This window comes from Biomphalaria glabrata, chromosome 18 (assembly GCF_947242115.1).
Source record: "Biomphalaria glabrata chromosome 18, xgBioGlab47.1, whole genome shotgun sequence".
In the NCBI taxonomy this organism is placed as follows: domain Eukaryota; kingdom Metazoa; phylum Mollusca; class Gastropoda; family Planorbidae; genus Biomphalaria; species Biomphalaria glabrata.
The window spans coordinates 21,912,715-21,939,243 of NC_074728.1; the positions used below are offsets into that span (position 1 = coordinate 21,912,715).

General features: G+C 38.3%; 1 protein-coding gene across 3 annotated transcripts in view; it reads right to left on the reverse strand.

Annotated features, from left to right (window-relative positions):
* Positions 1-9,812, reverse strand: part of LOC106053291 (beta-1,3-galactosyltransferase 1-like) — a 41,023-nt gene extending 31,211 nt beyond the window's left edge. Inside the window, exon 1 of one of the 3 annotated variants that reach the window (XM_056017155.1) lies at positions 9,194-9,812. The gene's annotated coding sequence lies outside the window, so the exon portion shown is untranslated. Of the gene's footprint in view, positions 1-1,297; positions 1,647-9,193 lie in introns of those variants that run through there. The other 2 variants (XM_013208821.2, XM_013208820.2) reach the window with 2 other exon arrangements.
* Positions 9,813-26,529: the final 16,717 nt, after the last annotated feature.

A 26,529-nucleotide genomic window follows, 5' to 3' on the forward strand; every position in this document is an offset into this window, starting at 1 on the left:
ATTTCGAAACTAATTGCTCCTTTGTCTCTCCATGTGTTAACTCTTTCTCTCCGTTATTAATTTTTCCACGTTTCGAAGGAATTCTTCATTTTGCTCATTACTATCTCACTTACCCTGTTTTGATTTTAAAAGCTTCAATAGCTTTGTTGTTTGATATCGGAAAATGTTTTATTTGGTATAGAATGTAAAGGGAAATGCATGCTCTTTTTTACATAACACAAAGTCAAGTTGATAAAATTAAACATTAATCTAATTTAATGATGTCAAATCAACGATGGTATCGTCGATTAGGAGCGAAAGAGTTAATCCATTCTCAGAGCCAGAGTTCATTTCTTTTCCGCCTCAAGGGCTAACAACAACATCGGACATTCACATAAGTAGAGGACCCTGGGCAGCGTTTTTTTGTGGAGGCCCCTGGGCAGCGTTTTTTTGTGGAGGACCCTGGGCAGCGTTTTTCGTAGAGGCCTCTAGACTTTTTCGAAAGCTGGAATAAAAACCCACTTAATAATAACACTTAAAAGTTGAACCGTCAAACTTAGGATATTTTTAAATGTCTATAGTACTGTAGATGACACTCCCTTGTGGATGCCCATGAGCATTAGATCCGCTTGCCTTCTTCCTAAATCCTGCCATAGTGCCCAAATGCACTGTTGTTCGTCCATAAATAACAACTAGCGAAATATAAAAATACTTTAAACATAAAAAGGGTTTATCTAATTGGAAAAACACATTTACAGCTAGTAAATGTCTCAATTATGTGGAAGTTATTTCAAGTTTCAACTTGATCCGAGAATGTGTGTATGAGAAATTACGCGTAAAACTACCCCACATATTTAGTCATAAATACTGAAGGATTAATTTACCTTGTCATTAACAAACAAAATAATCAACTACCAATAATTTATAAACTATTGTGGGTTTTTTTTTTTATATTTATTCGTGTTTTTTAGACAATGAATAATTGTGTTAATTTTCAGCTTGATCCGAGATTAGGTGTAGGAGTAATAACGTGTTCAAAATGTTTACAAGACAGACAGACAGACAGACAGAGTGGGTTGATATAAATATATATTGAAATATAAACTTTAAAAAAAAAGCCTAATACCATTTAAACTATTCAAAGTAATTAAAGACTTATTCTAAAAAGAATGTCAGAATGTAGATCTGTGTAATGTGCCTATTATTAGTTAACAAGTTACCTATAGTCTATAGATACCTATTTTTACAGTCTAAACTAGGTTTGGTCTGTCTGTGACAATGTAAAATAAAAAATACTAATTTACTATCCTGAACTTACCTTACCTAGTCTTAAACTTCTAAACTGAAAACTCCGCATTGACTAAAGTCAAGAACTAGAGAAGAACTACAGTAGCAGTTGTTCGTAAGTCAGTCATTTAAATCCAAGTAGATCTAGTTCTAGAATACTCTTCACTCACGTTAAAAAAAATTTAAAAGGAAAACACAAATGTCATGCAACACCTAGAGATAAAGATCACTGAACAAAATACCATAATCCAATAAGGTGGCTGCGCGCCATGTGTGTTATTGTTAGATCAGTTAAGAGAAAGTTAAAAATAGAAAAAAAAATTAGAAGCTAGCGGTGATGGATACCTCTAAATATAAAGTTACATTCATCTTGTAACCACGCCGCTCATTGGTTCATTGAAAAGTAGGTCACGACGAGAGAATGAACGTTTCCGAGTCACGTGTGTGTTTTCTTTGTAAAAGAATGCACGCTATGGAAGGGTCATCCACTTCGGACGTCTGCCACGAGGCTAACATATAGATAACCTGCCCAAGTAGGGCCGGCCTTAGGGATAGACATAGGCCTACTAGTCAGCTGCATAGGCCCTCTAACAGGCCTAATAAGAGGTTTTGGAGGGGAAAAAAATGCGAAGCTTGGATCAGATCTCAAATATTAGTCTGCAAGATAAGAGTGCCAGTTATTTGACGATTAAGCTATAGAAGGGCAGGTTTTAAATACATTTCGCAGAGTTACTGTTGAAAACCTTTCTTTTATTTCGGCAGTTAGAGACAGAAACAGGTATTGGTGGATGGCATCCTGGCCGTGTGGTTAGCGCTTCGGCCTATCGCCTCGATTGTAGAGAGTTCGAATCTTGTCCAACGTTTTGTCCATTCCTCGTCCCATATGCTAGGACAAATGCTCCTTCTTCCCTAGTGCTATTAGAGCATGGAATGGGTTGCCTGAGCCAGCCAGGAAAACCAGTGATTTGGCAGAATTTAAGTCATTGGTTAATATGCATGACTGAATGCATAACGCGTAGGACGTAATCATCTTCTTTTTTTGAAGTATCGTCTTATTATATAAGATAAGATAAGAAGATATGTGGAGAGAAAAACAGAGTATATATTATTCCTATAAAAACAGTTTGTTTGTTTGTAAAATGTTTCTGCTGTTCCTTCAGTGTTAAAGATAATCTCCTTACTTGTGCAAACAAGGCCGGCCCTAAAAATTGCGGGGCCCTATACCAAACGGATTGCGAGGGGACCAATCTGGGCAGGGATAAAGATGATATATGAAAATTTTGTATAAGAAAATAAATTCGTCTTTGCATTTTATTCAGACTTTACTAACTACAAAAATCGCGATCAACATTCAGATCTGCCTTTTAGAACCCCCGGACCCCGGTTTGGAAGCAAAGCGCTTTACCAATCAGCCACTGCGCCTCCAGAAATAGCTTTAAGCTTCATGTTAAGTCTAGTTTTGTGAATCTAACATTGAAATGAAGTAGTATTGTGTGATTTCTACCTGATGAATTAAACAATTTTATTTCGTATGGATGTTTTCTGTCATTTCTATGACAGCACTGTAGACTTGGATTATCAGACTTAGTTTCTAAAACAAGGTGTGGAAACACAAACTCAAAATCGGCCCCCCGAATTAGTCCACCCAGGCAGGTAAAAGGGCAGGTTTCAATATTTTACGAAGTAATATCGGAATGAAACTCTATCAAAGGCAGAAGAATGGAGAAAGAATGTTGACAGATCTTATGTGGTGCCCCAACGGTCCAGCAGACAAGAGATAGGTGCAAGTGAATGTGCAGTTGGATGTGAACCTGGCCTAACTGATGTCTTATAATGATTATCGAATTGGTCTAATTGTTTTGTATAGGGTCAATCTCTTATTAAAAGCCTAAAAAAAAATATATTTCCTAAAAAAAAATTACTTTAGTTAAGAGTTCCATAGCTTCAGTGCAGCTCCGAAGTTCACGCATTAATATGAACAACTACTTATTAATTGTTGTTTTACATTATGTTCCACTTATTTGCATACTAAACAGATTTGTTCTCAATAAAAATAAAAGTTATCATTTTTCTTTGTAAATATAGTAGCTAGTATGACAGAAATTACAAATAATCTAAAACCGTTTGCATAAATGTGTTAAAATATGGTAAATAGTTCACCCCTTTACTAAATAGCCTCTAGTGTTTTTTACTATTTATAGTGAATAGTTCTAAAAATAGTTGTATTTTTTATGAAAAAAACAAAAACATGTTTGCATACTTGATTTTAAAAATTAGATTTTTCGCTTTCAGAAAAGAATAAAGTATCCGTTGCATCAGAACTTTTGAGTGGTCTAAAATATTATGATGTCGGATGTAGTTCTTGTTTTCTTTTTTTTAAACGTAAGAAGTGGATGAGCCTTTTCAATGACTGCACTCAACGTTCAAAAGGTAACAAGTTGAAATGGAGGGGGGAGGGGGAAGGGGTCAAGGCAAGTAAGGGAGGGACACAAAAGAATACAAACTGGGGGAGGGTCGTTAGGATGGATGGACGCCTAAGGAAGAAAAAAAAAAGCACGCACGAAAAACGCGACGGCAGACACTTATACCACCTCGCTTTTTTTCCCTAACAAAAAGGTTGCGGTAAAGCATGTCTAAAAATAGAACGAGGAGCCAGGTAAGTGGCAAGAATCCCACTAGACAAAACAGCTCATCAAATGATGAGGACGTAGATGTCGAGGCTGACATTGGTATGAATGAAAAACTGGTGATAATAGCCACTCAAAAGGACGATGGACAACGTGACTCTCCGGCTCAGAAGGGGGGAGACAATGTATAGCATAGCTGTCATTCGTTTGCAAAAAAAATAATAATTGTATAACACGCTGGTTATATGCACGGAAATACGTTAGTCAAAAGAATGTGTAGCTCATGTCTTTTTTATTCAATTTCCTGTTCACCACATTCAAACTAACAAAAATTTTTGTATTACTAAATGTGACATTACAATAAAACGCGCCATACCACAACATTACCGTAATATCCATAAACACAACTGCATGCACAGATCTTGATAATTAATTAATTAATTAATTGAAAATTAGAAAATTTACTGCAGCAGGAGTGAACCCCTGAATAGAACATGCTATAGATATACGTATAGGAAACAGTACAGGACCAAAGTAAGAACAAACGACGTTTGAGACACTAGCAAATGAAAACGATAAACAATTAATAAAACAAGTAAAATATTGAAAAAGGTAAACATAGTTACAAAGACACTTTGTGTGGAAACACAAACTCAAAATCGGCCCCCGAAGTGGTCCACCAAGCCAGGCAAAAAGGCAGGTTTCAATATATTCAGAAAGAATATCAGAATGAAATTCTATCAATGGCAAATGACAGAGAAGAATGGAGAAAGAAGGTTGACAGATCCTTTGTGGTGCCCCAACGGTCCAGCAGACCAAGGGATAGGTGAAAGTGAAGGAGAAGTTCGATGTGAGCCTGGCTTAACTAATGTTATATAATGATTATCTAATTGATCGAATAGTTCTGCAAAGGATCAAGCTCTTATTCAAAGCCTCAAGGAAGAAAAAAAAACATTTGCGTAAAATTGAAAAAAATTGAAAAGGTCTCCCCTCCCTTTAGTTCAGTGTTCCAATGTCACAGTACGGCACTGCAGTTCAAGTGGTGATATATAGGACTACACATTAATTGCTTTTTTTTTTTTTACATTCCACTTATATGCATTCTAAATAGATTTTTTTCTCTTAAAAAAAAATAAGTTAACATTTTTTTTGTGTGTGTGTAAATGTCGTAGTTAGTATGACAGAACTGATTTAACTTGAAAACAGATTTGTAAAAAAAAAAATTTTGACAAAAAATCTAAAACCTTTTGCTTAAATGTGTTTAAAATGGAAGTAGGAGAAAAAACGTGTACAAAACGTAGTCAGTATAATAACTCCACATTTACAGCCACATAGCTCAATGCTATAAGATTAATTGTTTTCTACGTATATTGTTTTTGTGTGTTTTATTCAATTTGCTTGTTTCGTATTGTAAATATGTTTATTATGTAATATTCTATGGTTACTAGAATATCTACAAAACTCCTGGCCATTGCCAAAACGTCGCGTCCTCGTATCCTGAAATGACTCACAGCGCCACCATGTTCGTTCATAGACCAGTGCTTTTGTTATCCTGTTCAGTCATGGATGCTTATGTTACCTTCATTGAGGGATTCTTGTTATATCTCCTGGGTCAGTGGCGTAGCTAGGGATTTAGGGACCGGGGGGGGGGGCTTGAACATTTTAGGGGCCCCTTCATTTTGATATCAGACATCATAACATGCGATAATGTACTTAAGGCATTGTCTGATCAACAGGATCTCACAATAATAGTAATCAAGACATCGTGACACCCGGCACATAAACATATCGTGTCACTGCTCTAGGGTTTCGAGAACCCTCTGTATAACAAATGTCAGATGCGCCTCTTATGTGCCCTTTATCAGCCACTGTTAGGCTATGGCGTAAAGAGACAATGTCAGACCCATTTTGAAACATGTAATCTACTTTTAAACACTTGACGTTTCATTAAAAGCTATAAAGTGAACCGGAAGATGTTATCTGGAAACTTCTTAGAAAATAAAGGTTTATCGCTGTTTAAAAAAAAAAAAAGGTTGATAAGTGAATCGCTGTAACCTAAAACAAACAGAAGTGACCTTAAACCTCTAACCCTCAGCACAAAAACCAAAAGTACAGTGTTAAACCGCATTTGGAGTTCGAAATATAAGATCAGGTGGCGTTATTTTGGGTGCAAATCAATACTTTTGCTTAGAAGAACATTTAATAGTACATTGTCAGGTAAGTGGTAACAATGTGGGTCAAGATAACACTACTAAATTTTTTTGGGGAGGTCCTCGGGGGAGGGGGGGGTTGTGGACGATCATTGATTGGTAGCACCAAACTGCTTGGTAGACAACCTAACCGCTAAAAGCGTATTATATTTTAAGTAATTTTAACTTGTAAGTAAAACTTGAAATAAACTTGCAAAAAAACGTCTGTGTGAACAAAACTATATAGAACCTCTAGTACAATATAGACAGATGCAACTGGGGATAACATGGACTAAACGTAGAAGGCTTAGAAGAACATTTAATAGTACATTGACAAGTACCTTGTAACAATGTGGGTTCAAGATAACACTACTCAATTATTTTTTTGGGAGGAGGTGGGGTGGGGGGATATTGGACGTTGACAGGGGCGGACTGGCTATATGGGCGTTCGGGCAAATGCCCGATGGGCAGGTATCCAAATGGGCCGGTAGGACCAGAGTAAGCATCTCCTTTTTTTAAATCACGTCTGTATTTTATAAGATAAGCATGTGTACAGCTATCAAATACATTATCAAATTTAACATAATGATTTTGACGACAGGTAGACCTAGAGCTGAATGTCCATCATATAATATACAATTTATGGGCCGGATGGTATAGAAATGCCGGGCCGATTTTGATACCCTGTCCACCCCTGGACGTTGCCTTGTAGCACCAAACTGCTGATAGACAAGTAGACCGCTGAAGGCGTATTATATTTTAGCTCGTAAAACTTGAAGTAACTTGAATAAATTCTTTGTGAACAAAACTATAAAGAACCTGGACTACAATATAGACAGATTCAACTTGAGATCAAATTGAATAAATGTAGAAGACTTTGATATAAAAATGGTAATTTGTACAGTACTAGAGATGCCCAAAATACGACCCTCGGGCCAGAACTGGCCCGCGACGTCATTCCATCCGGCCTGCCGAAATGTCGGCACAAAGTGTAGAAAATCCACCCCACCCCCTTATATTTTTCAAACGGTTGAAAAATGTATCTTTACCTACGTTATGGGCTTAGAGCCCTGAATTTTCCTCTGATGGATTGGTGCATGACATTTAACATTTTCGCGTCAATCAAATGGGAATGAATGTAGATAATGATATTAAGCAAACAGATTTAATTTGTAAAGAAAGTGTGACTGTTTAAAAAAAACAACAACAACATAAAAACGGCATGGTAACACAAATATGACGACCATAGACTTATTTATATATATATATAAAAGTCTATGATGACGACCTTCTTGGTTTGAGCCGCGAATAAAAGATTATTAAACTATGCATAGAAATTGGAGGATTTATGGGAATATTTACCAAAAAGAGACAAGAAAATGTGTCGGTTGTAAAGCTAGCTACAATGTTGCTCATATTTTAAGTAGAGAAATGAAGCCATTTTTCCGAGTTGTGGAAAAAAAAAGATAAATTTCAAATATCGCATTAATTAACCCTTAAAGTGCTGAGCTGTTTTACAGTGAGTTCATACAAAATGGAATTGCAATTCTGATGTTTAGAGGCTAAAGTACCACACGCGTTTTAAGGGTTAATGAAGCACTGGATATATGAGTTTCTAATCAAAAAGTTTTAGGTCAATTTCATTTCATTTTTCAAGGCTTACGTTTTCGTTCATGTGGCCCGCGACACGAGTGTTGAAAATTAAAGTGGCCCTCAGGTCGAATTAGGCTGGGCATCACTGTTGTACACAATCAAACTCACTACAAAAACACGTCTTTTCAGTCTGGCGTTCTGGAGTTGACCGTCTTACCTAAGACCGCTGACGACATCGCCACTTATCTTGAGTCATTCACACTACATGGCTGCCTAGTCGTACGGTTTGCGCGCTGGACTGTCGTTTGGATTTATCGATGGTCTCGGGTTCAAACCCTGCCCGCTCCCATCCCCCGTCGTCTTGCGGGAGGTTAGGACTAGGAAGTAAACTATCTTCAACTCTGAAGGAACATCCGGAACGTGTAAAACATTGGACAAAATAAACATTCTTATTCTTCTTTTAGCCAGCTTTTTTTTTTGTGGCTGGCGGAGAGTTGACCATAGGCAAACCCCACCTTGTCCCATGGATATTCCACTTTTAGTTTTGAGTTTTTAAACCCAGAAATTACGTCAGTATTGGAGCAAATTGCCAAGACCGAAAACTTCCTTAAAATGCGAGGGGGGGGGGTGATTATATAAAGAGTCTGAGGAAACACCCATTCTACACTAAAATTCACACTAGATCTACATAGCTAATGTTAACATACAATAGAAACACGCACACACTTCATAACGGGGGGGGGGGGGGTAGGGGGGGACTTTTGTTTTTTAGGTTATTAGGCTGGTACCTGGCCACTGCTAGGTGATGGGGCAGGTTCGGAGGTCCTTGGTTGGAGTCCTTCTCGGAGATTATCTGTGTTTCACCATATCTTCTGATTCATTATCTCGCTATAACCGTTGTACCACGATGCTCCTAATATGTGTATCATTTCCCCCTCGCTGGCATAGAGGAAAGTAGCTGGCAGCAGATGGCCTCTGAAAGAGACAGTTTAAGCAGAGGCGTAGCTAGGGGGTGGATGGAAGGGGAGAATTTGAAAATCCCCCCTTGGCCCCCTTTGAGAGGGTCCCCAAATGAGTTCGTTTTTTTTTTTACATTAAATATTACGCAAAATGCAGGCCCCCCCCCCAAATAGGTCAAGCTCCCTGGGCCCCCAAATGATGGCAAATTCTTAGCTACATCACTGGCTGTGACCTGCATATTTTGCAACATTCAGAGCAAGTATAACCATTGTCCGCCCGGTGGTCGATTAAGATTTTCTTTTCGCCGTCTACATCTGTCAAGAATATTGAATGTTGTTTGTTGTAAAATGTTTTACATGTTTCGGATGTTCCTTCAGAGTTGAAGATAGTTTACTTCCTAGTCAAAACCTCCCGCAGGACGACGGGGGATGGGAGCGGGCAGGATTTGAACCCTCGACCATCGATAAATCCGAACGACAGTCCAGCGCGCAAACCTCACGACCAGGCAGCCATCCTGTAGGTGTTGTTCTACAATAGGATGAAAATGGGTTTACTTACCACCTTGGCTAGAAGTTGGTTACAGTGTCCAAATAATTCACACTATGTGGTCAACTCAATTCCCCCATTCTAATCCGTTTTGGAATTCACGTTTAAATGTACGCCAATGTATCCAAATGTATTGATCTTCATCGAGATCTAGTAATCCTATATCTAAACTCTTCTATTTCCAGCATCATTAGCTCGTTTGAACAGCTAGAACTCTATTGATCTATATAAAACTACAGCTAGATCCTCATGATGTAGATTTATATATCTAGTAGATCTAGTGGTCCACTTTGACCTTTTTTTATAGAAACATCTAATGATCTGATCTAGATATATACTGTAACAGTGGCACGATTTGCTAAATATAATCCGATATTGAATATCTTTCACAAGCGATGACACTGTACTGCTTAACGCAGCCAATGTGATTACCCTACACACTCACATAGATATTGTAAACACACCAATAGCGGACGCCAATAAACAATGCGCAGTTTCACCAATGCTTGATGCTGACTTCGCTGTTAGGTTTTGGCAGTAAGAGTGAATTTCATTCAAACTGTTTTAAGTCCGAGGAAGCCGCGCCAGATGGCTTACGACTATGACAGCAAGGGCGGGAGTGGGCTTGTAGCGGTTACAAATTTGTCGTCTGAAGAAAAGATGAATCGAAAAGCATGCTGGGGGAGGGAGAGAGAGAGAGAGAGAGAGAGAGAGAGAGAGAGAGAGAGAGAGAGGAATGATTCCAAATGAAATGTGGGATAGCTGTGGAGGAGTGCAATTAGAAAAAAACGAAAGATGGATTGAGTACACTTACTTTTGACTTGGCCTCTCGATAAAGTGGACTTGACAACGCGTCGTGTTTGTGCCATAAATTTTTGGATACAATCAATAAACGTCTGGGTTATTCGCACAGCGAAGATGTTTTTTTTTTTTTTTTGTAATTTAGGAGAGGGAAGGAGAGAGGGCCGAAATCTGGATTTATTTTCTCTATTGTGGAGGCCCATGTCTTGTGGAGGTCACTGGACAGTAGCCCCGCCAGCACTCCCTTAAATCCGGCCCTAGGAGCTAGGAGCTGACAAATATGGATCATAACCTAGTGATAGAAGAATCCCTAATGAACCAAACAATTCGTCCTTACAAAACCAGACTGCCTGAAGTCTACGAAATAGTTGAGCAATATCAATATTTCATGATCTATATCAGTGATGCCCAAAATACGGCCAGCGGGCCACATTCGGCAAGCGACGTGGATTCGTTCGGCCCGCCGGAAATGTCGGCACAAAGTGTAGAAGATCCCCTTTCCAAAAAAAAAAAAATGTTGGGAAATGTTGGTTGGGAAATGTTGGGAAATGTATTTTTACCTATGTAAAGGCCCTTACTTTTTTTTTTGTTTTTTAATTATGGATTGGTACAGTGCCGTTCAACATTAGTGGGTTTATGAAATGGGACCCTGAATGTAGAATCTACCAGAAATGTGAAGGGTCTTTACTTTTTTGTGGAATATGATAATAAGCTAACATATTTGCTTTTTGTAATGAAAGTGTGGCTGTTTAAAAAAAAAAAAAGAAACATTTTAAGGCCATTTTTTTTTTAAATGGCAGCATTTTTGGTTTAACTCTTTCTCTCCTAACTGACTATACCAACGTTGATTCCACCAGAATGTGGTAAATAATTACGGAGAGAAAGAGTTAAGCCGGGAAAAAAAATAATAGTTAAATTGGAGGATCAATGGGAATATTTAACAAAATGAGACACAAAACAAAGTTGCTCACATTTCAAGTAGAGATATGAAGCTATTTTCTGACGCCTTTTAAAAAAAAAAGGTATAAACTTATAATATATCATTTTAATCAATGCATTTGTAAGTACTAGATCCACAGGTTTCTAATCAAAAGGTTTTAGGCTAATTTCATTTCGTTTTTGCACCTTTTCGATGATATGGCCCGCGACAAGAGTGTTGGAAATCGGAATGGCCCGCAGACCGAATAAGGTTGGGCATCACTGATCTATATAAATCAAGAACAAAAACCTCCTTCACTTGTACCCTGTTCCGGTTTGACTTGCCAGTTAAAGCAATTTTATCAGCCTGGCCAGGTGCTATTTGAGACACCGGCCATTTAGGAATATCTAAATTTAATAGCACCCGGAGCTAGAACTACTGACACCAACCCAGCCCTTTCATTATGACGCACAAGCCGACAGCTTGGCATTTATATTAAGTGACAGAGGTACTATAAATCTGTCCCGCCTTATGGTGTTAATGGTTTGAAGACAATATATCATTCTTATCAAAAAGTGCTTTAGGGTTAGGGATAGGAAAATGAAATTTAGCTTGCTGGTCCTCCTTTCCTCGTACAAATGTTAAACCGATACCAATCGTTATAGAAGGCTTGAACACTGACCTGTAACGTCACAACCTGTGGGCAGATTAAAAACAATAGCTCTTGGCCACGTCGTACAGACCTGTAACGTCACAACCTGTGGGCAGATTAAAAACAATAGCTCTTGGCCACGTCGTACAGACCTGTAACGTCACAACGAGCTATTAGTCTAAACAGCCCACAGGCTGTGACGTTACAGGTCAGTGTTTAGGCCTTTTATAACGACTGGTCTCGGTTCAACGGACTAAGGCAGTGTTTCCCAAACTTTTTCCATAACGGGACTACTTCGCATATTTTGAGTATTTAGCGGAACACTTTGCTTTATTTTTTTTTTTTTTAGAGAAATTAATTCACGTAGTGGCCTACTAGTTAGTTTTTTCCAGTAGTTCGTTGAGAACCTTTTCAGGCATCACGGAATACTAGGGTTCCACGGAACACAGTTTGAGAAACACTGGACTATGGGATTGGCGTGGTGAGGTATAGAAATAAGTTCCTAACACATCTTCCTGCTCTTTAAAATAAATCAACCTTTGCAATACTCAGACTTTCTTAACGATTGAGCAACTGTAGCAACAGAAATATATCTTTCAGGGGCAGCTGTGATTTGGCTCCAAGATTTGTTAGCCCCCCGCCCCCCTTTCTATCCCCATTTGCGCCACTGAGCAAGCTAAAGCTACACAAAGAATTTACCGAGTAAATTTAAAGTTGTAAGCTGACAAGTTCTGATGTAAATCAAAGCTGTAAACTAAAGCTGTAAATATGAAACGGATATTTCAGTTCGAGTGTCTGTTTTGACTTACAGCTATGAAATGAGTGAATTTAGTGCACACACACAAAATTTCACATTTTTACAATGGCGATAAAGATAAAGAAAATATATAACATTGAGATTATAGGATATTACACATATTTGGTGGACCGGATCAATTGAATGTCTATCTAAAGATCTGATTTGATCTCTTTAACCTACACGATAAATCTGGACTGTTGGGTGTGTGTGTGTGTGTGGCGTGGGGAGTCAAACCGGGCACCGGAGCGAAAGGCGTCGCCAAAATGGGTAGAAATATGAGGGATGGGTGGTCGATAGTTCACTTGAACTTGGCTAAGCTTGGCTTGGCTAACTATGAAGGGGGCTCGAGGTTTGACACCCGACTTCTCCCAGATCCCCCCTCCCCCCACAAATGAGATTGGACCATATCGTTCTAAGCATGCTATAAGCATGAGAGTAGCGCTATATAGCAGCTATACATTTATTGTATTCTTTTTTATGTGTGTTTCTATCGCTTTAAATTGTTCGTTCGCCAACTACGTTTACATGAAGAGTATTATAGACATTGGTATTATAGACACTGGTATTATAGACATTGGTATTAAAGACATTGGTTTTATAGACACTGGTATTAAAGACATTGGTATTATAGACATTTGTATTGTAGACATTGGTATTATAGACATTGGTATTAAAGACATTGATATTAAAGACATTGATATTAAAGGCATTGGTATTAAAGACATTGGTATTAAAGACATTCGTATTAAAGGCATTGGTATAATAGACATTTGTATTATAGACATTTGTATTACAGACATTGGTATTATAGACATTGGTATTATAGACATTTGTATTACAGACATTGATATTAAAGACATTGATATTAAAGTCATTGATAGTATATACATTGGTATTAAAGACATTGGTATTATAGACATTGTTATCATAGACATTTGCATTACATACATTAATTTTATACACTTTGGCTTTATAGATATTGGTATTATAGAGATGAGTATTATAGACAATGATATTCGATATTATAGACATTGATATATAGACATTGATGTTATATACATTGATATTATGGGAAATTGATATTATAGACATTGGCATGATAGACATTAGTATTATAGACATTGACATTTGATATAAAAGACATTGGTATTTGATATTATAGACATTAGTATTATAGATATAGGTATTTTAGACATTGGTATCATAGACGTTTGCATTATTACTCGAAGAAAAGCCTTATTTATTCATTTATATTTATTGTAGACATTGATATTATAGACATCGGTATTATAAACATTGGTATTATCATTCGTATTAAAGACATTGGTTTTATAGACATCGGTATTATAGACATTGGTTTTATAGACATAGGTATTATATACATTGGTATTATCATTCGTATTATAGACATTTGTTTTATAGACATCGGTATTATAGACATTGGTATTATCATTAGTATTATTGACATTGGTTTTACAGACATCGGTATAATAGACATTGGTATTATCATTCGTATTATAGACATTTGTTTTATAGACATCGGTATTATAGACATTGGTATTATCATTAGTATTATTGACATTGGTTTTACAGACATCGGTATAATAGACATTGGTATTATCATTCGTATTATAGACATTGGTTTTACATTTAAGTTTTCTATTGCTTACTGATGACACTTCTCATGCTAGTCTGGACTGTGTGCACTATTTGGGAAGTTGACGGTGGGGCACCGACAGACCTTGCTGCCCCGATTGCCAACACCCTAATATATATTTTTTAAAAATATTTCACATAGCCAATGAAAATCAGATCCATACAGGTATTGGTGGATGGCATCCTGGTCATGTGGTTAGCGCTTCGGCCTATCGCCTAGATTGTAGAGAGTTCGAATCTTGTCCAACGTTTTGTCCATTCCTCGTTCCATATGCTAGGACAAATTTGTACAAATGTTCCTTCTTCCCTAGTGCTATTAGCACATGGAATGGGTTGCCTAAGCCAGCCAGGAAAACCAGTGACTTGGAAGAATTTAGGTTATTGGTTAATATGTATGACTAGATGCAAGACGAGTAGGACGTAATCATCTTCTTTTTTTGAAGAAACGTCTGTATTATATAAGATAAGATAGGAACGTCATCCCCTGCCGTCACTGCATACGTTTTGGGCATGGAAATAATAAAATTCATTACCGAAACTTGTATAACAGGGAATTAAATCAGAAACATAACAGGAACATATAACAATGTAACAGGGACATATAACTGGAACATATAACAATGTAACAGGGACATATAACAATGTAACAGGAACATATAACAATGTAACAGGGACATATAACTGGAACATATAACAATGTAACAGGAACATATAACAATGTAACAGGGACATATAACTGGAACATATAACAATGTAACAGGGACATATAACAGGAACATATAACAATGTAACAGGGGCATATAACAGGATAACAGGGACATATAACAGATACATATAACAATGTAACAGGGACATATAACTGGAACATACAACAGGGACATATAACAGGGTAACAGGGACATATATTTCGTTAGTTGGTCTCCTTCAGTCGTAGAGTGACTATGGTTCATCTCGAATACTTTTTTTAAAGCAAGGTGAAAGCCTTGGCATTGTTTATGGTTGAAGCAGTGTCGCCCACACAGCAGTTTTCCCCTCTCCACCGCAGCTGATGTGACCAAAGGAACAGAATATTCGACACAGTTTGGGATCAGTAGCGCCGCAGTTAATGCCAGGCTGTAGTACAGTGTGCCACAATTTGCCTAAGGTTCACCAGCTCCTGATTTTTCTTCAGGGTTGTCTCCGGAAGCCTTTCTGGGTGTAGCCAAATACATATAACAGTGACATATAACCGGGACATATGAGGGAGAAGTAATCACAATACGGTTTTCCCTATCACTTTGGTTTGAGCCTGCCATGATCATGAAAAATAATATATCGAAAGGGGGGTTAATGCTGTATTTTACCTTCTCAGGAGGAAGTAGGCCTATAATTATCCCAGGTGATTAATTAGTAATTGTAGATGTCTACGAACGAGCTTTTCAATTCGTTATGCAAATGTACCTTGGGGTTCTAAATACTCATTCTAAAACCATAGTTCTAATACTCAAAAGGACACAAAGATAGAGGCCTTTTTCTTATTCCATATGCTAGGACTAATTCGTAGAAGGGCTTCTTCTTCCCTAGTGCCATTAGAGTATGGAATGGATTTGCTGAATCAGTCGTCCTGTGGGAGGATTGGACTAGGAAGTAGATTATCTTCAAATCTGAAAGAAAATCCGAAACAAAACATTTTGCAAGGAAAACCAACGACTTAGGGGAGTTTAAGTCACGGAATAACACGAATGACTAGATTGACACAGTGACCGGTCATTTCATCCCCTGGTCATTTCATCCCAAATTAAATATTTAATTTATAAATATGATTATGTAGAATGCTTTTTGACATTTTATGATTTGTTACTAATGCGTTTATAATGTTTCCTCTTCCACTTTGTTTTCTTAAAGAGAAATCTTATATTATATTGTAAATCTGGGTGTGTACTTAGCTATAGCGCTTGGTTGTAATATCATAATATTATCCGCCATTATCCGGATCGAAGGCCAAGGTTTGGTGGAAGTAGTAAAAAATCATTTGAGAGATAGAAGTGCGATTAGAATAATTATGATCATGCCGCTGATAACTTATCATCAAAGGCCAAGGTGTGGTGAAAGTACGACCATGTTTCACTTTATTTTATTTTTCAATCGCTCTTTCTTGAAAATGGGCGCGTCATTTTTAGACTTGAAATAATGTTTATTTTTTTTTTCTAATAAAGGCGGAGTTCATCCATCCTCGTGATATCATGTCGCCTTTATAAGTTTTGCTTTAATTCCTTTTAAACATTAACGTGTTACAATTTTATTTAAATAAAAAATGAATACATTAAATATTGCTCATTTCATAATTTTTTAAATTACAATTTGTTAGATAAAAATGATCAGATGATGAAAATATCAGGGGATGAAGTGACCGGGGGATGAAGTGACCGGAGATGAAGTAACCGGGGATGAAATGACCGGGGATGAAGTGACCGGGGACGAAGTGACCAGGGATGAAATGACCTGGAACCATTGACACATGAAATGCGTATGACGTAGGCCTACCTTCTATAACGTCTGTAATCTTTAAGATAAAAAAAATAAAATGCTTTTAGGCACCAAATCGTTTTTCCACTTTGTAGCTATGAAATAATTTTCAGCAAAGCTTAGTTTTGGAAGCATTGGCATAGCTGTGTTACGCTGCGCAATTAAATCATTCATTGACCTCCTTCAGTCGTAGAACGACTATGGTTCATCTCAGAGCACACTTCCTCATGTGGCTGTGGAGCCCTATTTTGGAGAGAGACACTCCCGTCCACAGATAACGCAGGTGGCTTTTGCTTCGGTGGTAGAAGAGCTGGCCATTTTTGTACGTTATTCTTCCTGAGCTGAGACCCATGTGCTTTCACTGTCCATAGCTTTCTTGGTCACTGTCTCTATCTGTTGCGGTCCAGAGCTATGTCTTCTCAATTGTCAGTATTGATGTTCACTGGTTTGAGGTCACGTTTTATTACATCTATGTAACGGAGGTGGGGGCGACCAGTTTTTCTTGTGCATTGGCATAGCTGTGTTACGCTGCACAATTAAATAGGTGTTAAAAAAAAATAATCTCGGCCTAGATAAAAAGAAAGCGTAATCCTATTTTACAGTTCTGATAAATTTGGGGATTTTCACATTCCGAGTTGATCAAAGTTATCTGATCTTTGTGATTCCACTTTGATTTCTAAGATCCCGTTTAACTTCTTTGCCCAATAAGGATCAGAAAGAGAGATAAAGATAGACATAACTGTTGCCAGCAAATCAATAAAGTGTAGACTACATTGTGCTATATAGGGCTTTCAAGTTATTCTACAAAGCTTAACAAGCAAAATAAAAAAAAAAAAACTTTTTTAAAAAAAAGCTTATCTAAAGGGGAAGTACTCCTTCCTTACAACTGTATCCACCAATAATGTACACGTTATTTCCCTTATTTCATATCAAACAAAATAAATTACTAATAATTAATTGACGAATTGAGTTTTTTTTTGTCTATTGATTCATTGTTAGGTGCAATAAATAACTGTTTAAAGTATGAACTTCATCGGAAAAGGAGTGAGGGAGAAACCCAACAAATTTAGCCATTAAACAAGTAATGAATTACCAGTAATTAATTGTCTAATTGGTTACTTTTTTTAAAAAATTCATGCCTTGTCTATGCCAATGAATAATTGTGCGAAGTTTTAACTTGATCCGAGAATAACTGTGGGAGAAATAACGTGCACACACTTTTTACCAGACAGACAGACAGACAGAATGAGTTGATATAAGCTTTGTAAAAAAAAAATGCCCCACACACACACATACGCACACGCAAACACACACACACATCATAAAGCCTACCTTTTTAAAGTTATCAACCCCTCCATTGTTTAGTACTCCAGAAATACCGCAGCTCATAAGATATATGTATATATATATATATATATATATATATATATATATATATATATATATATATATATATATATATATATATATATCTACTATTATCTAGATTATAAATCTGATTTTTGTTATAGTTCTCTATTATAACTTTTTAAATTTAAGACCTCATGAATTAGTCTAGACAAGGTTCTCAACCTGTGGGTCGCGACCCCCTTGGGGGTCGATTGACGATTTGCCAGGTATCGCCTAAGACCATCGAAATATGGTGGGTTTTTTTGTCTATTCTACTATTGCTGTATGCGTGTGTCGTGGGGGTTGGGGTGGGGGGTCGCAGCTGAGTGGGGGATTGTAAAAAGGGGTCACCAAGCTTAAAAGGTTGAGAACCGCTGGTCTAAACTCTAGTGTTTTAATGGCAACTTTTGCCCCTAATAATCCTTAGCTTGTTCATTTGATTTATTTTCCCCCAGCGAATTGTGGTGATCGAGCGGCACTGCTGATGGGACAACTCGAAGCTGTACGACCTCCACAAAAAGCGGCTACTCTACTAAATCTTCGCGACCAAAACTATCGCTCAATAACAGTGGCGTCATCGAAATGAGTGTTTCTAATAGACTGGTCTTTAATTACTACGGAAGTCTGCGATGGTCCTCATTCTAGAGCAGTTTAATATCTTATTGAACTTAAGGACTGCCCTCTACTTTCCAGCAAGGTATACAGGGCCGGCCTTGGATAATTGGAGGCCCCAGGCGAAGTGAATTTGGTGGCCCTTAATAAATTTTTAAACATTAAAAAAAAAAACAGCGGAAAAAAATAAAATTGCGCAATTTTTTTAACAAACCTGCCAATATCTAGATCTATATTTCAATCAACAAATAGCTGATAATCATAAATTGCAGAATTAGACTGGTAACCATACAGTCGTACTATGTTTGAAATCTTCAAGTTTCGCAATTCTATCTACAGTATTTAATTTTTAGTCCTGTGCGAGACCCCCACCAATTGTAGCCCTAGGCGGCTGGAAAATTTGCATCTGCCTAAGGTCCGCCCTGTTCTCTAGCACACACAACTGCGGACTGTGTGCCAACATTGATCCTGGGCCTCCTGCTCTTGTCTTACCTTAAGATCCGGCCCACTTATCTGGAGCCATATAATAATGATATAAGTCAATTTGTTCTCTACCTGTCCTCCTAATTTGTAACAGAAAATATATCGATAGCTGAGCTCAAACGTGCGTTACTTAAGAAAGCATAATTTATTCTGCCCGTAGGTATGCTAGTTGACTAGATGTAGGCCTAATCTCAATGTCTACATGCGCGACCTTATTTTGGTTCACGGTACTTTATTCTCTCTGTCGTAATTAGACCTTAAGCTACTTGAGATATGGGGCCCTTTACATGTCAGTGCTAAATATTTCTTTGAGGATCTAAGCTGTGTTGCCTATATGTAAGTCCGGCCCTGTTTATTATGATACGACTGTTCACACTAATTCTACATAACTTAGTGGAATAAGGCCGTATATTGTTTGTTAATCGCATGATATGCTCAACGCCTTGAAGCTCACCATATAGGTGATATAGGCCTTAGGCTGTCTTATTATTACAGACAATGTGTTTGTCTATAAAATAACTATGATAGTAATACTAGAAACCCTCCGTGGGCCCCTTTAAAGAGAGGATATAATAGTAAATCTACGGCAAGAATTCAACGAAAGGAATGATCAATGACACCAGTTTAATTAGTCACTAAAAGAATAATGTCAATAAAGATCACTATGAAGCATAAGTCTCTCATTTTTGCACTTGACCCAATTCAACACACCGTGGGCAGGATCTCAACTGTCTCTTCTTGCTCATCTAAACATTCCGTTCTTATCCCACGCTGAACAGTGCTCTGGTGCGCATGCTGAACAGTGCTTGGGTGCGCATGCTGAACAGTGCTTTGGTGCGCATGCTGAAAAGTGCTCTGGTGCGCATGCTGAACAGTGCTTGGGTGCGCAGGCTGAACAGTGCTCTGGCGCGCATGCTGAACAGTGCTTGGGTGCGCATGCTGAACAGTGCTTTGGTGCGCATGCTGAAAAGTGCTCTGGTGCGCATGCTGAACAGTGCTTGGGTGCGCAGGCTGAACAGTGCTCTGGCGCGCATGCTGAACAGTGCTCTGGTGCGCATGCTGAACAGTGCTTTGGTGCGCAGGCTGAACAGTGCTCTGGTGCGCATGCTGAACAGTGCTTGGGTGCGACACCATAAGAATATTATACAACTTGTTTGTGCATGCCTTGCACAAACTCCAAGCAGACCTTTCGACGCCAGCCCGGCGGCCCACGTGTTTGCCTTCTCACTGGGTATTTGCCCAAAACGCCCATATTGCCAGTTCTCCCTTGAGCACTTAGGTCGTGACAGGCTTTGATTTACTGTCATCATGACATGGATAACGCAGCACTAGTCGATATCAGTTGTGTTTCTCCTCTCGTTATAGGTTTGACCTTATCGGAGCTCCCCAGGGCAAACTGAAAAATGATAATTTAACCTTCATAACATTCACGCTGGCGAAATTGATTAATTATTTTAAGTCCCTTGACGATGGATGGGATGAAAGGTACACACAGAGAGCGATTCGTCATTTGTCTCAACCACCGCAGCCCCACCCAAACTTGATAAATTGCTGTGCTATGCCATGACTCAGTGGTGTCCAAACTTTTAACGACGAATGGGGGCTAGATACAATAAAAGTGTGTGGGTCAGTGGATGGATAACACATGTACCGGAAGCTCAAAATTGGAACCAGTGAAATCTGCCCATGTGGAGTATCACCAGAAAATGCCGACCACGTCCTCCAAAACTGCTCTCTTTACCAAGAGGCCCGTATAAGACATTAGCCCCCAATCACCCCAATAGAAAGAAAACTATATGGAGAGCTCCCTGATTTGGAAACCACTGCGCAGTTCATCTCATGTATTGGTCTAGTCATATGAACACTCCAACATAACAATGAGAACGATGAAGAAGAAGAAGAAGTGGATGGATACGATTCTGTAAACCCAGAACGGTGTCTGGTCAAGACACTTAGTAGTAGAAGGCCTCAACATTGACCTACAACCTGTGACGTTGCAGGTTAGTGTTCAGGCCTTCTATAACTATTGGTCTCGGTCTGGCGTTCCGGAATTCCAAACCCTATAGCAGGAAAAACTAATTTTAGCTCAGAAATAACAGAAAATCTTTCTACACAACAAAACATTTTTAATTTTTGAATTGAAATCATGACAATATTGAACACACACTGGAATAATGACTAGATCTACAATCAGTGGCGTAGCAAGGTACCCGTGGGCCCAGGTTAAAGAACATCTTGGTGTTCCCCCCCCCCCCTCCAGCCAATAAGACAAATTTAGTGTGTGACAAAAATGAGTAATCTAAATGCAAAGACATTCCAATGTAAAGATCGTACCTTTTTTTTAAAAAAAATAAGTTATTCGAATGGATAGTTTTAAGGTCATACGATGTGAATGAGTGGGCATTGCAACGTATTGGTTTCAAAATCAACCAGCGCAAGAAGACAAAGAAACAAACAAACTTCGAATGGATGGTTTTGAGGTCATACGATGAGAATGTATGGGCATTGGCATCGTATTGGTTTCAAAATCAACCAGTGCTGGAATCCGCTATCGGAATAATTTAAATAGGCACTCGCTGAACCTCCAAGAAAACATTTAACATCTCTATTTCATTTAGTATGGGGATCCAACCAAGGACTTGTGTGACAGGCTCGAGCTAAATGGGAGATGGCATAAACACGGCTAGGTGTTGGACCGAATTGATGTTGGAAATCAAGTGCCAGTGCTTCTTGTGACTGAATTAAAGACAGTATTATAAGCGCATATTCTTAAAGCACGGGATAAAACGATATTATTAATTAATATCTATTGGTTTTAAGACACATTAGGAAGTAATATGTAAGCATGTAGTTTAAATATTGGACTATTAGTGTTAAGTTAAATTTTAATTTAGGTGATGGCCAGATGTATACGACATAACCACAGCCTGCTACATAAGTGAATATCACACCATTACTGCGATGACTATAGGACGTAACCACTGCCTGCTACACAAGTAAATATCACACCAGTACTGCGATGACTATAGGACGTAACCACTGCCTGCTACACAAGTAAATATCACACCATTACTGCGATGACTATAGGACGTAACCACTGCCTGCTACACAAGTAAATATCACACCAGAACTGCAAGGACTATAGGACGTAACCACTGCCTGCTACACAAGTAAATATCACACCATTACTGCGAGGACTATAGGACGTAACCACTGCCTGCTACACAAGTAAATATCACACTAGTACTGCGAGGACTATAGGACGTAACCACTGCCTGCTACACAAGTAAATATCACACAAGTACTCCGGGTTCAAGAACATCTAGATGGGCTCCTCTCCAGCCAATAAGACAAATTTAGTGTGTGACAAAAAATGAGTAAACTAAATGTAAAGACATTCCAATGTAAAGATCGTACCTTTTTCTTAAAAAAGTAATTATGTCATAACGTTTGATTCAGTGCATATAAGTAATATAAAAAAAAGCTTATCTACGGGTAACAACATTTACTTCAATATGTATATCTTGTACGATCTATCTTCTTTTTTTTTCTACCAAACAAAATTAATTAATTACAACTATTTAATTGATTAATATTTTGACTGATTATGTTTTGTTTGGAACAATGAATACTTGAGCAAAGTTTTAACTTGATTCGATAATGGGATGAGTAACAAAAAAACTAAAACAAATTAATTCCACTTATCTTATTCATGGCAAACCAGTAACACAGACTAAAAACGCAAAATACCTAGGTGTTATAATAAATGAAAAACTGTCATGGAATCCACATATTGATGAAACTACAAAAAAATCAAACAAAGCATTAGGATTTATTAAAAGAAATTTCTATAAATCAAATAAGAACATAAAACTAAAATGTTATTTAACCTTGGTTAGGCCAATAATAGAATATGCATCCTCTGTTTGGGACCCCTCAACTCAAGAAAACATTAAGAAACTAGAACAGACACAAAATAGAGCAGTGCGATTCATAACAAACGAATATTCACATTTGACTAGAGTAACACCTTTAGTAAAATCACTAAATTTAGAAAGCCTTCAGGACAGAAGGCTCAAAAGTAAAGTAGCAATAATACATAAAACACTGAACCATAATCTTCAAATACAAAAACAAAATTTAATAAAATACTCTGAAAGACACAAAGATAAAGGCACATTCCTCGTCCCATATGCTAGGACAAATTTGTACAAATACTCCTTCTTCCCTAGTGCTATTAGAGCGTGGAATGGGTTGCCTGAGCTAGCCAGGAAAACCAGTGACTTGGCAGAATTTAAGTCATTGGTTAATATGCATGACTAAATGCATGACGCGTAGGACGTAATCATCTTCTTTTTTGAAGTAACGTCTGTATTATATAAGATAAGATAAGATGGGATGTGGGAGAAATAGCGTGTACAGAATTAATATATACGTAAAGTTTGAACTCGATCCGCGTGGGACGTATTCATCTTCGTTTTTGAAGTAACGTCTGTCTCATATAAAATAAGATACGATAAAATAGGAAGTTGGAGAAATAACGTGCCAAAGATTTTGATCAGACAGACGGTTTGAGTTGATATAAGCTCGAAAATTAAATAAAAATATTCGACCACTTTGCTCCATTTGATTCTCTGTCCGAATTCCAATTGATAGCATTTCGTCTCCGGGTGGCGTTGCGTCAGACTAAGAGAGTGCATGTTCACATGAGGCAACATCTGCTGAATCTGGTAAGCTATATTAACATCTAATTAAATGTGAATTCATTTTGGGATCAATATTTTGAGGTCGAGAATGCTGTTTGGAAAAGAAATTATTAAATATGCTGCTTAAACAAGTATAAATTGTGTATGAATACAAGATTGTATGTCTACTTTGGTAAATCTATTAATGAAATTAGATTGTGATTGTAGATCTAGTCATTATTCCAGTGTGTGTTCAATATTGTCATGATTTCAATTCATAAATTAAAAATGTTTCGTTTTGTAGAAAGATTTTCTGTTGCCTTTGGCTGTACAGTTTAAACTTTAGAAACGATATTATATCCGAAAATTTGGAAACAAGGGCAGTGTGCGTATTTCAAGTGATTGCACAAACCCAGCTATGACCTATATATATTACCACAACTTACACAGACAGAGCCATTGTCTGTTGGGTATCGATTACCTGATTAGAAGAACCATTGTTAAGATATTTTATCTTGGCTGCAGTCTTGACCGGGTCTCGAAATACTCTAAAAAGCTCTTGAATATGGTAATGGATAATTGTTACATTTACTTTCAGACAAGCCTTAGACCGGCGGTTCCAAGCCTTGCTGGTGAAGTCGCCCTAGACCAATTAATAATCGCCAACTAGGGTGTCTGAATGAGCTATGTTAGTTCCCCATAGAGACTTCTGAGGTTTGGAAATTCCTGCCCCCCAGGCCAAAAATTAGCGATCGAGCCCCCCTAAGCCTACTAGGGTGTCTAAATAAGCTATGTTAGTTCCCCATAGAGACTTCTGAGGTTTGGAAATTCCTGCCCCCCCCCAGGCCAAAAATTAGCGATCGAGCCCCCCTAAGCCTACTAGGGTGTCTAAATGAGCTATGTTAGTTTCCCATAGAGACTTCTGAGGTTTGGAAATTCCTGCCCCCCCCCCAGGCCAAAAATTAGCGATCGAGCCCCCCTAAGCCTACTAGGGTGTCTAAATGAGCTATGTTAGTTTCCCATAGAGACTTCTGAGGTTTGGAAATTCCTGCCCCCCAGGCCAAAAATTAGCGATCGAGCCCCCCTAAGCCTACTAGGGTGTCTAAATGAACTATGTTAGTTCCCCATAGAGACTTCTGAGGTTTGGAAATTCCTGCTCCCCCAGGCCAAAAATTAGCGATCGAGCCCCCCCCCCCCCAGCCAACTAGGGTGTCTGAATGAGCTATGTTAGCTCCCCATAGAGACTTCTGAGGTTTGGAAATTCCTGCCCCCCAGGCCAAAAATTAGCGATCGAGCCCCCCTAAGCCTACTAGGGTGTCTAAATAAGCTATGTTAGTTCCCCATAGAGACTTCTGAGGTTTGGAAATTCCTGCCCCCCCCCCCCCCAAGGCCAAAAATTAGCGATCGAGCCCCCCTAAGCCTACTAGGGTGTCTAAATGAGCTATGTTAGTTTCCCATAGAGACTTCTGAGGTTTGGAAATTCCTGCCCCCCCCCCAGGCCAAAAATTAGCGGTCGAGCCCCCCTAAGCCTACTAGGGTGTCTAAATGAGCTATATTAGTTCCCCATAGATTGGTCTGAAGTTCAAACATTCCTATAGGCCTATTCGTACGTGTTCAGCTCGCTATTTCTCTTATCTAGAAGAGCACAGATCAAATTAAAGTGAAATTAAGGAGTCGCAAGGGCCACTACTGAGGTGTACTGAAAGTTTGGAGGGATAGCAGTGGAGCGTGTAAGTCTGTAAGGGAAAGAAACGGGTAGATGCTAGAATCGCATTGGTAAAAACACATTAAAGGGTTTTCTTCAATATAATGGTTTGTTCCTATCTCTTGCAGACGCCTCTCGCGAAAACAGCATGAAGAAGAAAGGTCCTTCTTTGAAGATAAAGCGACTGTCACTTAATTTGTTTTTAACATAATATCTGGTTTTAATGTCTTAAAATGTCAATAATAATAAGAAGAAGAATAACACCTTTGGTAAAATCACTAAATTTAGAAAGCCTTCAGGACAGAAGACTCGAAAGTAAAGTAGCAATTATACATAAAACACTGAACCATAATCGTCAAATACAAAAACAAAATTTAATAAATACACAGAAAGACACAAAGATAAAGGCACATTCCTCGTCCCATATGCTAGGACAAATTTGTACAAATACTCCTTCTTTCCTAGTGCCATTAGAGCATGGAATGGATTGCCTGAGCTAGCCAGGAGAACCAGTGACTTGGCAGAATTTAAGTCATTGGTTAATATGCATGACTGAATGCATGACGCATCTTCTTTTTTGAAGTAACGTCTGTATTATATAAGATAAGATCTACTCATCATCATAATCATCATCTGTCCTCAGTGGCGTAGCTAGAGTGGGGAGGAGAAGGGGGTCCAAAGTTGAAAATCCCCCACGCCCTACCCGAAGGGGGGGCCCAAATGAGTGTTCGAAATTTGATTTTCCATTAAATATTAAATATTACGCCATTATCTCATGTCATGATGTTAAATGTCGAAAATGCAGAGGCCATGAAAGAGGTCAGCCCCCCCCGACCCCTAAACCCTAGCTACGTCACTGAGTCCTTCGATTTTCGTCGCGTAACAGAATCGCTCCATTTTCCAGATCAGCAGCTGTTCTTCGTAGGCTATCAAGAGAGAGGTCGGTTCATTCTTTTACTATCAATTACAAAATATTTTTTTGTCATTAGAAGAAAAAAAAATTCCCTTCACCAACCTCCTTTTTCATTCCCAATATTCGAAATGGGGACGCTCCTAAAAGCTTGAGAATCGCCGCACAATGGACCTTTAAGCCCCGAACCCATCATGCCCGTGTGTCTTTCGCCTTTGATCTCATAGCAGTC